Here is a 13,249-nt window from a genome sequence, read left to right as displayed (position 1 = left end):
TTGGGGCCAGTGAGATCAGCTAGCTCAGAATATATGAGTTATTTAGCAGTCAACTCTACATAGCTCAAAGCTTAAGAATATGGTGGTAAGTTTCTTGGGATTTCTGAAAGGGAAAAAAAAATTATTGTAATATGTCTCCGTTGTCTTCATCTTTCAGAAGCTAAAAAAAAGAGAGAGGCTCAAGCTTTCGTAGTTCTTTACTATGCATTTCTTTTTATTTTTAGATGGAAATAAAAATTTAATCAGGCTAAACCTTACTTTCCATACTCAATTATTCCCCAGAAAGCTTAAATAAGTATAGATGTAGGCTTTTCAAGAATATGCCCCTAGAAGCTAATTTCTGAAGCAAAGGGAAACTGGAAGGTGACATTGCTTTTGAAAATTGAGCCTTAATAAAGGGCTTCATTTAGTCCTTGAAAATGGATGGTGGAATATGTAAGTGTTGAGAGGGAAAGGGGAAAAACAGAGATACAAGAGAATGATACCAGATGAAAGTACAAGGTAATTTAAGTCCTTGGTTAATGTCCCTGTTTGAAATTAGTCCTGGTTGGTTTGGTCACCCAAAAACTGGCAGCTCAAAACAAAATTCTTACCATAAAGTGTTCTTGCCACAGACTGGGCTTTAGCATGTTTGTTATGGGGCTACTGTTATCTTCTAGAAAAGTGGTCCCTCCAAGAGGGAGTTAGGATGCTCTGTAGGCAGCTTTCTAGTGCTTTTCATGTCCCCAAGGTATCTTGAGAGGGCACCTGCAGCAGAAAGGAGCAGAGAACCATGCTTATCAATAATGGCAGCTGCAGTGGGTTTCCCCTTCTATAGGGCTGTGTTGAGTCTGCAGCAGGCAGGCAGTGTAAGCAGCCCTCGCTGTGTCCGGGGTGCGGAATGTCGCATCACTCCTGCGCTGAGGGAGCTGAATGCCTGCCTTGTTGTTCCAGGTGCGAAGAGTGAGGGGGACAGCCCAGGGCTCAGTTCTGGGGCTCAGCAGGCACCCCCAGGAGCACAGCTGAACAAAAGTAAGTGCTGACACTGCCTTGTCTCCTCCTGAAGTCCCAGAAGAAGTGGGTTCTTGTTTCCCAAGCTGTGGTGTGCACACAGATTTTTCATGTGAATTTTCTGTTTTCAGGTAAGCTGATCTTTTCCTTCTTTTTTAATACAATAGAATTTTCTAAATGCAAAATTATATTCTGGTTTTCTAGACAGATTTTTTGCTATTTATCAAGACTTTCAGATATTGCTGGAGTATTTAATAAATGTTTATTACTACTAATGGAGATAAAACTTCGAGGAGTCAGTATTGCAAGAGGCATTAAAAATTAGCAAGAATAGCTTGGCAGAGGTTCTGTATTCATAAACCTATTTATAGATGGTGTGCTGGGTAGAGGAGCAGGTTTGTGCCTCTGCCAGCAACATGCTGCAGCCTACTGCTGTGCTAGTGCTTGCCCTAATTTTGCACTTACATTCTGAGTCTCCCAGGGGATGCTGAGCAGCTGTGTGGCTGACCTGAATCTCGAAGGTGTGTGGGTTTGACTGTGACTCTGAGGATGATTGGAGAGATTCGATCACCTTCTTTTCCGGGACCTGTTCACATTGATTGGCATGTGTTGGCTTGGCAGGTTTCTCAGAAACCAGCATGTAAAACCTACTTTATTTTCAAGCGGCCAAAGAGATCTGAAGCGAGGTCGATAAAGGGGTTGCACAAACATGATTCTTGGTCAGTTCTTTAGCTGCAAAGTGGTTTAAATCCATTTTGGCAGCTTTCTTGGTGCTGGTCTCTTTCCTGGAGGTGCTCCTGCTGAGACCTCTGTTTCCAGCCTGGCACAAGCCTGGAGGGGAAGGAGAGAGGCTGGGATCCTGCGTGCCACCTTCCTCACAGTTACCAGGAATAATTGTCTGTAGACTGAACTTTTCGGAAGATAGCACTTATCCTTTCCAGCAAGAGAAACGTGTCTCCTGCCTGGCATCAAAGAAAAGGGAAACAGTGGGAGGGAAAATAAAATTTTAGGAAGAGCCAAGTTAAGGAAACAAGTGTATTCTAGTGTTTAACTAGTATCTGGCCACCTGCCAGTTTGGGAGGGGTTTTGTTTAGGTTTTTTAGTAGTTTTTCGTTTTGTTTTTTTTGGGGGGGAGGGGGTGTTGTTTGTTTGTTTTGGATGCTTCTGTGTTTTATTTTCCCTTAAAAACAAATGGGGAAAGGAAGATTCAAAATACAGCGTTCCGTGCATGTGTGATGCAGAACGAATAAAAGTGAACACAGCTGTTCTAAACCAAAAATGTACATTCTGCCTTCACACACTCATTTTGTGTACTTAAAATCATGATTTTTTCAACTGTAGGAAAAAGCAGGAAATCACACAGAAATAGCCACTATTTAAGCTTATTTAGAAATGCACATCAGGAAAGATGAGTATCACTGAGGAACAAAGGTGGGTCCTGTGGGGGATGCGAATGTAAGAAGTGTACTCACTGAAAGCAAGTAATTGCAGAGTAATTTTGCTGTGGAATTTTAAACCAATTATGTGAATAACAGAGCATATGTTCCGAAAGTAATCAGAAGTGGGTTTGTGTGCGTATAGCTAACATGGTTTCAGAAAGCCTCTGCCTGACCAGGGTTAGTGTTCCCACAGCTGAGACAAAGTGAGTGGTTGTGTGTTTGGCTGTACATCACTGCCTTGCTGAAAGTCAGCCTTTCTCAGTCTGGCTCTCCCATGGTAAATCTTCCCAAAAATGTACAAAGGTGTGTCTGATAATACCTAGTGCCTCAGCTTGTTTCTGTGTCTGACAGGAAAGTCTGTTGTTCAAAAGGTGCTTGATCTTATATTTTGCAATTATTAAATGTTTTGATAAGCTGCATCAAACTACATCAAATTTTACTGAAATTACTGCAAGTTTCACATAACAGGACTGATTAAAGGTGCTATTTCAAGAAGCCTTCACTAATCTAGTTGTTTCTTAAGCTCTGTTCTTTTGAAAGGGAGATTTGCATCCTTTTGCTTTTTAATAAAACGAGACAAGTACTCAAAATCTACTATCAGCAGTTTGGCTTGAACACCAAGGCATGTGGCTTATTGCTCTCCAGAACATGGAGGATATTAAATGTGGATATTAATTTTCTTCTTTCCTCCATCACAAAGAAAATAGGAATGCTCAAACGAAAAAGGGGGAAACGGTTTAAGGGATTCTTCAGCATTGCCTTTCATGGTGTGCAATTGGGAATTTTGATGCCCAGTGGATATGAGATGTTTCCTAATGTTAAATGTATGTAAATAAGTATAAATCATGATGGTTGGGTGGTTTTTCTTTTTTTTTTTTTCCCTTTTACAACCGTTAAAGCACTTACATGGTAGTGCACTTGACAAGTGAAACAAAAACTGTGAGTTCTCTGCTAAGCTTTCTTCTGTTTCTAAGAGGTTTCAACAAACCTCCTTAATCTTTGAAGTTTTCTCTTTAAATGGGTGGTCAGTGTAAGCATTTCTGCAAATTCATTTCATGTGAAGATTTTGTCTCTGAAGTTGTTCAACTAAGCATAGCGGTAAATCTGATTCATTTGTGTGGCACTGAACTTCACATGTAAATCATGCTTCTAGTAAGTCAGTATTGTGCTAGGAGGTGCTAATGGCTGCCATCAATCAGGGCTGGAAAAAGTTGTTCTCTTCTCCCTCAGACTAAATGAGACAGCAATTAAATGCCCTTTTGTTGCATGATAGCTGAGACAATGGAAATCAATGTCCAAAGCACAAAGCAGAATGGCAAGTCTTAAGTATAAGCTAAGCCATGTGTCCCAAGGGATTGGCATGTTGATTTGCTTACAGCTGAGAGGGTATAGGAAAGGAATAGCTGGGGAGTGTAGGCAGCAGGAGAAGCAGTAATGCTCCTTGGACCAAAGCCAGAAGGGAATATTTGCTGGGAAGACTTCTCAGTGGGGCTGTGCTGCCATGATCTTGCCTCCATGCAACCCAAGCTCAGCTGACAGTACAAATTTGATCTGGAATAGGCCCTGGTATAAGACCATGATCATAAAATACGATACCATGTTTGTTTGTGGTATGTTTTTACACTGGCCACTCAAGAATGGGCCGTATCTGATCTAGTGAGAAGCCTACTAATGTAAACTTCACCTTTCAGCTTTTTTGAAAATGCTTCAGCTGGGAAGATGAGTTTACACTCGACCAGTGCTGTTACTGCAGTGGTTTAGATCCCTGGAATAGGATTTGCTGCATCCTGAGAACAATATTCCCACCATCCTAAATGCCATCACTTTGTTCCTGAGTGCTTGATAGGTGCAAAACTTACTCTTGCATCTCTCCTAAGTAGGATTGCACTGTAAGGAATCCCAGTTTGCTCATCCATTTCTTGTAGATGCAAACAATGCCTTGAGACTCTTAAACCACGACATACTCATTAACTGATTTTGTCCAGAGGACATGAAATCACTGAGGTGGCTGAATGTGTTTTGCCTGTCTTCTTCCCTCCAGACCTGCTCCAAAGCTCATTATGTCAATGGGACACTTCCTTTTGACTCCAGCTCACAATTCTGCCTTGGCTTTATTGCCTTGCTGAAAGGGCCTTGAGTTACACAGGACTGCTTTGTCTCTAATCTGTGTGGGGTTTTTGTTTTTGTTGGGGGTGGTTTTTTCTGCTTTTGTGCAAAATTGTAAATGCATTGAGAACAACAAGCCATTGCATTTACTAATGGCAAAGCACACTACTGTCATGCAGCTCATATGCTGTTGGCAGAGCTATATGATGCTTTGCAGCAGCTGGGCTCAACCGAGAGAAAGCCTTTTGCAAGTTTAAGGCTTGGAAGAAATGTTACAGTAAAAAATTATATTTTTTTTGTGCCTGAAAAGAATTACACACAGATGACCAGAGTCATCTGAAGTAATACAAGAATTTGATCAAAAGAAAATTTATCTGCTTGGAGAGCTCTGTATTGAATTCTTCCTGTGGGGTGCTGTATCTGTTACAGCTCTTTTGAGGGCTTGAACAAAAGAAAACTACCTGTATTAAGAGGTCCACAGAAATCAACAGGCATTAGCAATGGCCTCTTACAAAACCTGTTAGTTGGTGTTCCTTGTCCTTATTGCTCAGTGCTAAGATGCTGTCTTTTCCTTGTGTCAGAAAACACAGGAAATCAGGGAGACACTCTTCAAGCTCACAGTCTACTGCACTCACATTTACTCTTTGGCAGTACTGACAGCTGCTGTGAGTGACACACTTCTCAATCCCACTGTCCTCATATCAATTCAGGTGTCCACCTTTGGTGTTGACTCTGGCTCTCGCCACAGCTTGCACCTCACTTGTGCATTAGGTTCTCTATTAAAGTAAAACAGAGACCCAAGGAACCAGGAGAGACTCTATTTGGGCACAGCAATACACTGCCACATTATATACTGTTTTATATTTAATTACTATGTGTGTAATTTTGAATAATCACAATTAGGCTTTTTTAAGCATCTACGTCTCTGTTGCAAGCCTTCAGCAGTTCAATAAAGCAGAGCCATTGACTCGTATTTGATGTGTCCATTACCTCCTGCAAATGCTTTGGAATACAATGGAGTAGCATGCAGACTTCAGAGCTGTCATGACGGGTATTAAGAATGTGTCAAATCCCAGTGATGACTGATAACATATCTGTCATTTGTGATGGGATTATTAGGAAGAGGAAAGCCACTAGGAGAAAGATACTCTAGACAAAAAAAGGCGGGGGGAGGGGGAGAGAAGACAAAAAGAGAGAGGATTTACTGTTCTTCAGAGCTCCCTGGTTTAATTAAACCTTGTCTAGTCCATAAACAAATCTATTACTTATCTGTATGGTTTGGCAGCTTATGCACTTCAATGCTGCTGCAGTAATTCCATGGAATTTACATTTCTCTTTGGTGGATAGTTGCGCTATAGGTATTGTAGCTATGAAGAAGATTCTTGACCCACCTGTACATGGAAACAGCTAGTGCAAGAGTACTCTATTTTTTGATTTCTAATCAAAAGTTTAACAGAGTACCATGGAAGAAAGAATTCAGCAGGCACATAAAATATTTTCTGCATGGAAAATTATGTAGAACCAAGAAAAGAGAACGGTCTGCCAGTGCCATTTGATTTGCATCTTTGGTTCGCAAAAGAAGGATTGCTTCTTTTTTTAAAGCCTGAATGTGTATCTTCTGTGAGTGTAGAAAGAAAGCTGAGTTTCATCTCACTTGTAAAACTGGGCTCTGCTGAATGAGTCCAGTGTGTCTAGTACACAGGCATTTTCAGGTGTTTCAGGCTGAGCCATAAACACATCCAAGATCTACAAGCAGTTAAATATTAAGACAAAGGAAGCATCTTGTCCAGATGCCTCCTGGTGTTCCAGCAATGCCAGAACAGAGGTGATCTGAGTTTCTTGCTGTCAGTATCTTTTTGGTGCGTGAGTATCCCCAGGAGCAGCTAAACAGTGTAGTAATCTCATATGGCCCCTACACACAGAGATCAATTTGGCGGACATATTAAATGTCAGAAGAGGGGGAGACTTGAAGCTCAGTGGACTGAGACAACTGTTCCTTGCTGTTATATGCTCCCCTAAATCCCCTTTCAACAGGGATTCAGCAGCCTTTGAACAGAGACTCATCACGGTGTCCAGATTGTCCCTTTATCCTTTCTGCTGATTTATCTTTTAGCTGTGTACGAAAATGGACCTGGTCTTATCTCTGCCCCTTCCACAAGCACAGCCAAGGTGCTCCTCAGCTCTTTCAGAGTCCTAGACCATCAAGGAAGCAAAGGCAGTAGAGGTCAGTGCAGTGCCCAAGTGGGCACTTGGTGCCCCTGGATTGTTGCTGGAGGGCAGCTGCTATGTTGGGTGTTCAGCCAAGAGGCACTGGTGGCCATCCATACTGGATGCTTGGAGAGGTACGGCTGCTCTGAAGGTGAGCAAAGGACAGTCTCAGGTTTGGGAAGCAGAGATGGATAGTGGAGAGACCTGTGTGAAGACCAAGCTGTAGCTGTTGTGTCACAAAGTGAACAATATTTGATTGATATTTGAGTGATCATTGGTATGTGAGAGGCATACAGTGACCTAGCCAAAAGCCAAATGCTCTCACGTGGCTTTGGACCATTCCTCACAGTCACCAACAGCAAATCAGCTGACCTATGCTTCCCGTGTCTGCCTGGTGTCACACAGCACAGGCAAGCCAAGCCTACCCTTCTCCAGATGAGCCCACTGCTCTCCTCCAGAGGTGCAAGCTCCCCTCTTGGGTGAGGTGACTCCACACAGCCCTGCCAGGGCTGGGGTGGACAGCCAGCCTCCTGTCCCTGCTGAGCATGTGGCAGTGGCCGTGTGGCTGCTGCAGCAGCGCAGACCGTGAGCTGCAGGTTGAGCAGGGACGGTACCACCGTGTGCGTGCTCACAGCAGGATGCCGTGTGTGCACCGTAGGGGAAGAGCAGGCACTGGGGCTGTTGCAGCATGCCCATGGGCTCACACCCTTGCTTAACTCATGGAAACTCACTCACGTGTCCAGGGCCTCAGGACACACCTTTTATTTTTCCCATCTCTAAATTCACCCCGCCCACAGAGGCTGGCTGAGCAAAGATCGAAATGCAACCTGAAGCAAGGACACCAGCTTTTAAATGTGATGTATTGCAGCTTAATTAATTTCCTGAGGTAGAAGGTGGTTCTCTCAAGGTCCTCATGGCAAGCATCCCAAAATAGTGGTTGGGGAACCCAAAGCTGATTTAGCTTAAGGGATGTTGAAGGAGCCTGATTTTGTTTTTCTCTCCAGAAGCTGAACTCAGCATTTCTTCACAGTACCTTGAACTGTACACCCAGAAACCATTAATCACACTGTAAAATCTTCGCTTCAACTTCTTCCTTTAATATGTAGGTGATTACCATGCCATTTGTTAACACTGTGTCTAGCTCGCTGACAGTACCTCTGTTTACACTGCTAAAATTTGGGTTTGAAAGAGGAAGGGCTGTGGAGAATGGTGCTGCAGTGGAGAGCCTTCCTCCACCAGTCTTAGGTTTGGATTTGGCTTCAAGTAGATGCCACACAGACGTTGATATATATTAGTGATGGGCAGTCCATGGTGCCTAACTTTCCTCTTCAGTGGTGGCCCCTTAGGGAGGACACTGGTGTAAATAGGGACTGCTGGCAACATTCACTCATTCACTGTCTTTTTTTTTTTTTTTTTTAACCCCACAGTGCTCTCATTGTCTTTGATATACTCTCATATTTAATAGATTTACATTCTGAATGGATTTTCTGTCCCAAGAAAGGACTACAGTAAAGTGCAGATGAGCTTGGAATACTCCCTGGAGAAAGCTATTTCTTCCCTGTAGTCTCTCTCTTTTCCCCAATTCACTAGATTTTGTCAGTTTAAGAGAAGAAATGGAAACACTTATCTGGGAGCTATTGAAGAAGCTGAGTTAAGACTCAGTTATTTCTTTTTTTTTTCATTTTGCTGTACATGAAGTGTCCTCAGATAACACAGAAAATTAAGAGGTTGAGGGAGTCACCACTGAAGATCATTGAACTTTCCATAAAATTCCTTTGAGTGTCCAAGATCAACAGTGCCCTGGATGGTCTCAGTGTGCTCAGTTTTACATAAGCTCACACTTAGCTACAGTTCAGCTCTTGATTTATTTTTTTATTTAGTGGTTGGATTAGAACCATGCCTTGAAAACCAAACCAAGCCATGACTACTATCCAATTTAAATACAAAAGGATATCTCTAACCTGAAAAGAGAAAACCATTTTGCAAAGAAAGACCTTTGTAACTCTAACTCCTGAGTTCATTGAACATTTGAATTAATACTGATTTCCATATTTGTTTGGACAAAGTAAAACATTTCAAAAAATTAAAGATATCAGCAGTGCTTGGTGGTTGCTCTTTTGGGGGAGGGGATCTGGAAAGCAAAATATTGCAACATGACTTTTTGTTGATAATGAACAAGCCTAATAGGAGATCTCTGTTTTGAAAATATGTAACTGCTGACATGAGGATGTTAGAATATTTTTAGTCCTGATAAAGAAAAACGTTCATTGGGGTTTCACTAATCTTGAATAAAAACACATGTTAAGCTCTGGTTGCTCTGCTCTGGATGGTAGCATTACAGTATGTATAGGGAAGATTTCTTTCACCTGTGAGTTTCCTCTATTGTTTCCACCTCTAAGAGTTTTATACTGTATTTAGAGGTGAGGGAATGAGAGAGAGAAAGAGAGGTTTGGTTATAAGGAGAATAGTGTACTACACAGGGGTCTTTGGTAAGACTTTCAAGGTAGTGTTTGCAAATTGAAATGTTGCAGCTAAGCTTAGGTAAAACTAAAAAATGGTATTCATTTTAATTGGTTGGTTGCACGTGTCATTCTGCTAGTCCCATCTCAGCTATCTGTAGTTTCCAGCCAACTAGGACCTCCCTGGTTAGCTGATAAATGATGGAAAGTGGCTCAGTGAGTAGTTCCGCCAGCTCCCTCAGTGGATCCCTTGGGCGGATACCGTCGAGCCGCATAGACCTGTGTGTGGAAGTGTGTAGCAGATCACTGCCCCTTTCCTTCTGGATTACGGAGGCTTCATTCTGCTCCTCATCCCTGTCTCTGAGATCAGGGGACTGGGTGCCCAGAGAGCAGCTGGTCTTACTATTAAATACTGAGGCAAAGAAGGCATTAAGCACCTCAGTCTTTTCCTCATCCTTTGGTCCCTATGGACATGTCCCTATGGATGGAGATTCTCCTTAGCCCTACTTTTCTTGCTCATATATTTATGGAAACATTTTTTTATTGTTGTAGAATAGTCATAGAAAATATCTTTAATGTGCTACCTGACAAGCATGATATCTGTAGTGTACAAATTTCTTTTCCTCTGACCTCTTACATACCAATTGTATTGAGAAAATGTTAATTAAATGGGAATAATGTATTTATTGTGACTTGAAGTTGCTTTTATTGCAGTTGCTGTTGTTCAGGTTCCCAAAAAGGAATGAAAAAGCCTGGTTAAAAATGCTCTCCAAGCACTCTTTTTAAGGGTGGCTCTTTTTTCAACTGCCAAAAAGTAGCAACAAACTATAGAGAAAAAAATCTCTTCTTTGTAATTCTAGTCCCTTGAATCTTGATGCAAAATGGTTTATAGTCATTCACTTCCAGATTTAGTTTAGCTTAGTTTTAGCCTTGGTCATGGGCCACCAATATGTTATGCTCTTCTATAAATGGTCTGTGCATCCCTTGATAACACCTTGAAAAATTAGTCATTTTGGGGCTTTTTTGAAGCAGCATCCAGCTTCTCAGATCAATGCACCCCTTGTAAATCTTGCAATTTAAGTTCCTCATGGACTAACAGGCTTGAGATGGTGCTCTCAGACTCTGATCACAGTCCTCTCCATCCTGTACCTTATGTCAACATTTCTACTTCGCATGGATGCACGTAGCCAGAGGCTGGTAAGGAGAAGGGAGTGAGAGAGTTTCACACATCGGTAAGAGCAACACAAATGCTCTAGCAAGCATTAAAATGGAAGGGGAATATGTAGAAGAGTGACAGAGGAATTGGTTACACCTAGACAGGAGAGCAAATAAAAGCAATCTGCCTTTCTGCATGACATATATTCAATTAGTCTGACACATCAGAAACAAAAATTCATAACAGAAAGGTAGGAACAGTAAGAAGGGAGGAAGAGGCTGGATAAAAATTTAGCAGAGCACTTCAGAACAGGAACATTTCTGCTGTGTAGAGCTTGACCTAACGTAACTTTCTGGAAACTGTATAGGCTAACACAAAAACTATTTTTTGAATTTAGGGCAGAACAGAGAATTGATTATGTCATGGCATGTAGCATGCCATAACAGAAGCAGGGCTTCTGAGGAGACAGAATTGGTTTTGTCAAGCCAAATTGCATCATTAGGGAAGTAAGAAGCAGTAGGGCTCCAAGCCTTTTCAGAGGGACTTGGCTTTCTGGACTCTGCACTCACAATCTTATCCTTGGTCTCCAACTTATCCGTCTGCCTCATGATCTTTGCATGATGGCCTAATGCTTAAAAAGTGTTTTGTGGCTTAAAACTTATTTTTTACCCTGCAGTTATCTGTAAGGTCTGCTGAAGAATCAACCATCTGTACGGTTACTTATATTACTGCGTGTTTCATATCTGGCACACAAAAAAATATGTTTATTCTTTTCCTCCTGGTGTGAAAGCCATTCTCAGTCAATAAGCTGTCAAGCTACCCTTTTGTCATCACCGCCTAGTTGTGTTCTTTCACATCAAGTCTTCTGCATCTTGCCAGTCTAATGTGTTAAATTCTTTGACAAGAATGTTCCAGTTTGGGAGCACTAAGAGCTTTGCTTGTTTTTCTTCATGAATGGAATGAAATGCTTCTTGGTGAAAATACAAGTACAGTAAAAACTGAAGAATCCAGGCTTTCTTCATAATCAGCAGAGAAAAAATGAACACTCTGGAGTGTTATCGACTGCAGCCCTTGAGCTCTCCACCTTGGAGAAGAGTAGCTGCATTCTCCAAGTGCCTGGTTTTCTCAGCTGATAAAGAGAGGTTCGTTGGCTCCCTGTGAGAGCTATTTGCATGCTGTTGCTGTGTAGTATTAGGAAAGATATGCTCTAGCATTTTGTTTTCAGCAATGAAACAGCTAAGCAAGGACCTGTGTCTCTTCTACCATGTTTCTGTTTACAAATAAACAAATGGGTACCAAAACCTCTTTAGCTTGTGCCTCCAGTTCACATGTTAAAGTTCATCTGTGACGTCCTTTCTCCTCCCCCTACCCAGTTTGGCTTTTTGTTCTTGGAAACAAGCTTGGCTGCAAAAAGATTGCTTTAAAATTTGAATATTCAAACTGAAGCTGAATCTAGTGAAGCACTGCAAAAATAAGCTGTTCATGTCCCTTTCCTTAGAACTCTTGCACAGAATTGCCAGGAAAGCTTTACCAATACATGTAGTAAACAGAATATTCTTCTCTAACATTAGCCTTTTCGCTGCTATGCCTGGTGAACTCAGTCCAAATTGATGTTTTGAGACTATCATATATTTCACACATTTTTTATAGTCACAATAAAGCAGAAAATGGGATGCACTATTTAAGGTCAAAATAATTTTGACTTCTGCCTTCCACAAATTGTATTTAGCGCTGTTGGTGGCCTTCTCAAAAGCTGTTTATCCTCAAGATGGTCTCAAGCTTTGCACAAAAGGCAAGGATGGAAAATGTTTAGGGCAATAACAATTTCTTCATTTGTAATATTTTACAAAGGATTTTTCCCTCCGTATCAGTGCAGTTTTCCACCTATGTTTAGTCTCATACAGCACTGCATATTTTTTTTTTATATGAAAATACATGATAACCTGCAGTAGGCAATAGGGAAAAGTGTGTGCATTAGGGTAAAGCTCTATGTCCACTCCATGAACAGCTGAGCTGCTGGAGGACATCAGTGTGGGCAGGCAGAGCTGGCCAGGCAGAATGGCTGAGCCATAATTGTCCCTTCTGTGACAGGGCTGCTCCCATCCAGGATGATGTGAGCTCCACTGGATAACTCTAACCAACACCAGTGCCCAAGGAGATTTATGCTAATGGGAGATACTTCTCTTGATAGAAAAATCATCTTGTGAAAAAAGGCACAGGACTTTAGTGGGCTTCCCCCTGTGGGCTGTGCTGGGCCAGGGTGGCAAGTGTTGGGGGGCAGTGGTAATACTGTACCACTCCAGCTACCCCCTGAAGACAGAACCTGTCCAAAGTCCCAGTTATATTTGAATTTCAACCCTCTAACCAGGTTGCTGCTTTTGGTTTAATTCCTGCCATTATTGTCTGGTATTCGTCTCCATTGTGTTGATTTACTGGTCTTGGTGACAGCCAGTCACTCGTGAACGGTATTTTCTTTTCAAAATATATTTTCTTTTATTAGCTTTATGAATTTTCACAAGGTAAATTGATGTGCTTGGGTCCATATTGTTTACGATTTCATTTTATTCATTTTCTTTCTTAACTAAATAGTCTTATCCTTTTCAGTTGTGTTTCATATGGAAGCTTTGCAAAGATGCATTGCATGTGTTTTATCTTAATTCATTATACATCAACTAGTGATTTATATATATATAAAAATACATGTCTAGCTAATATCTTTGTTCGTTTAGTACTGAAATGCACTTTTCCAAAGCGATGGGCCTATAATACATTATTTAAAGGTTTCTGACTCATGATTGCAAGCATATTTTTTGATACAGGGTAAATAGCAGAAGAAGTAAACTTTGGTCTGGGGCTTTTCACTTCTGAAAGGAAACAGTTTCCTGGACCAT

The 13,249-nt window shown here is 41.5% G+C and overlaps 1 protein-coding gene across 3 annotated transcripts in view; it reads left to right on the top strand.

Annotated features, from left to right (window-relative positions):
* PLXNB2 (plexin B2) overlaps positions 1–13,249 on the top strand; it is a 252,661-nt gene that overhangs the window by 80,056 nt on the left and 159,356 nt on the right. For all 3 annotated transcript variants that reach the window (XM_068996091.1, XM_068996111.1, XM_068996101.1), the window contains exon 3: positions 934–1,121. The gene's annotated coding sequence lies outside the window, so the exon portion shown is untranslated. The remainder of the gene's footprint in view (positions 1–933; positions 1,122–13,249) is intronic.

Source organism: Aphelocoma coerulescens, chromosome 1A (genome assembly GCF_041296385.1).
Source record: "Aphelocoma coerulescens isolate FSJ_1873_10779 chromosome 1A, UR_Acoe_1.0, whole genome shotgun sequence".
Lineage (NCBI taxonomy): Eukaryota > Metazoa > Chordata > Aves > Passeriformes > Corvidae > Aphelocoma > Aphelocoma coerulescens.
This window is presented reverse-complemented; position numbering and strand designations above follow the sequence as displayed.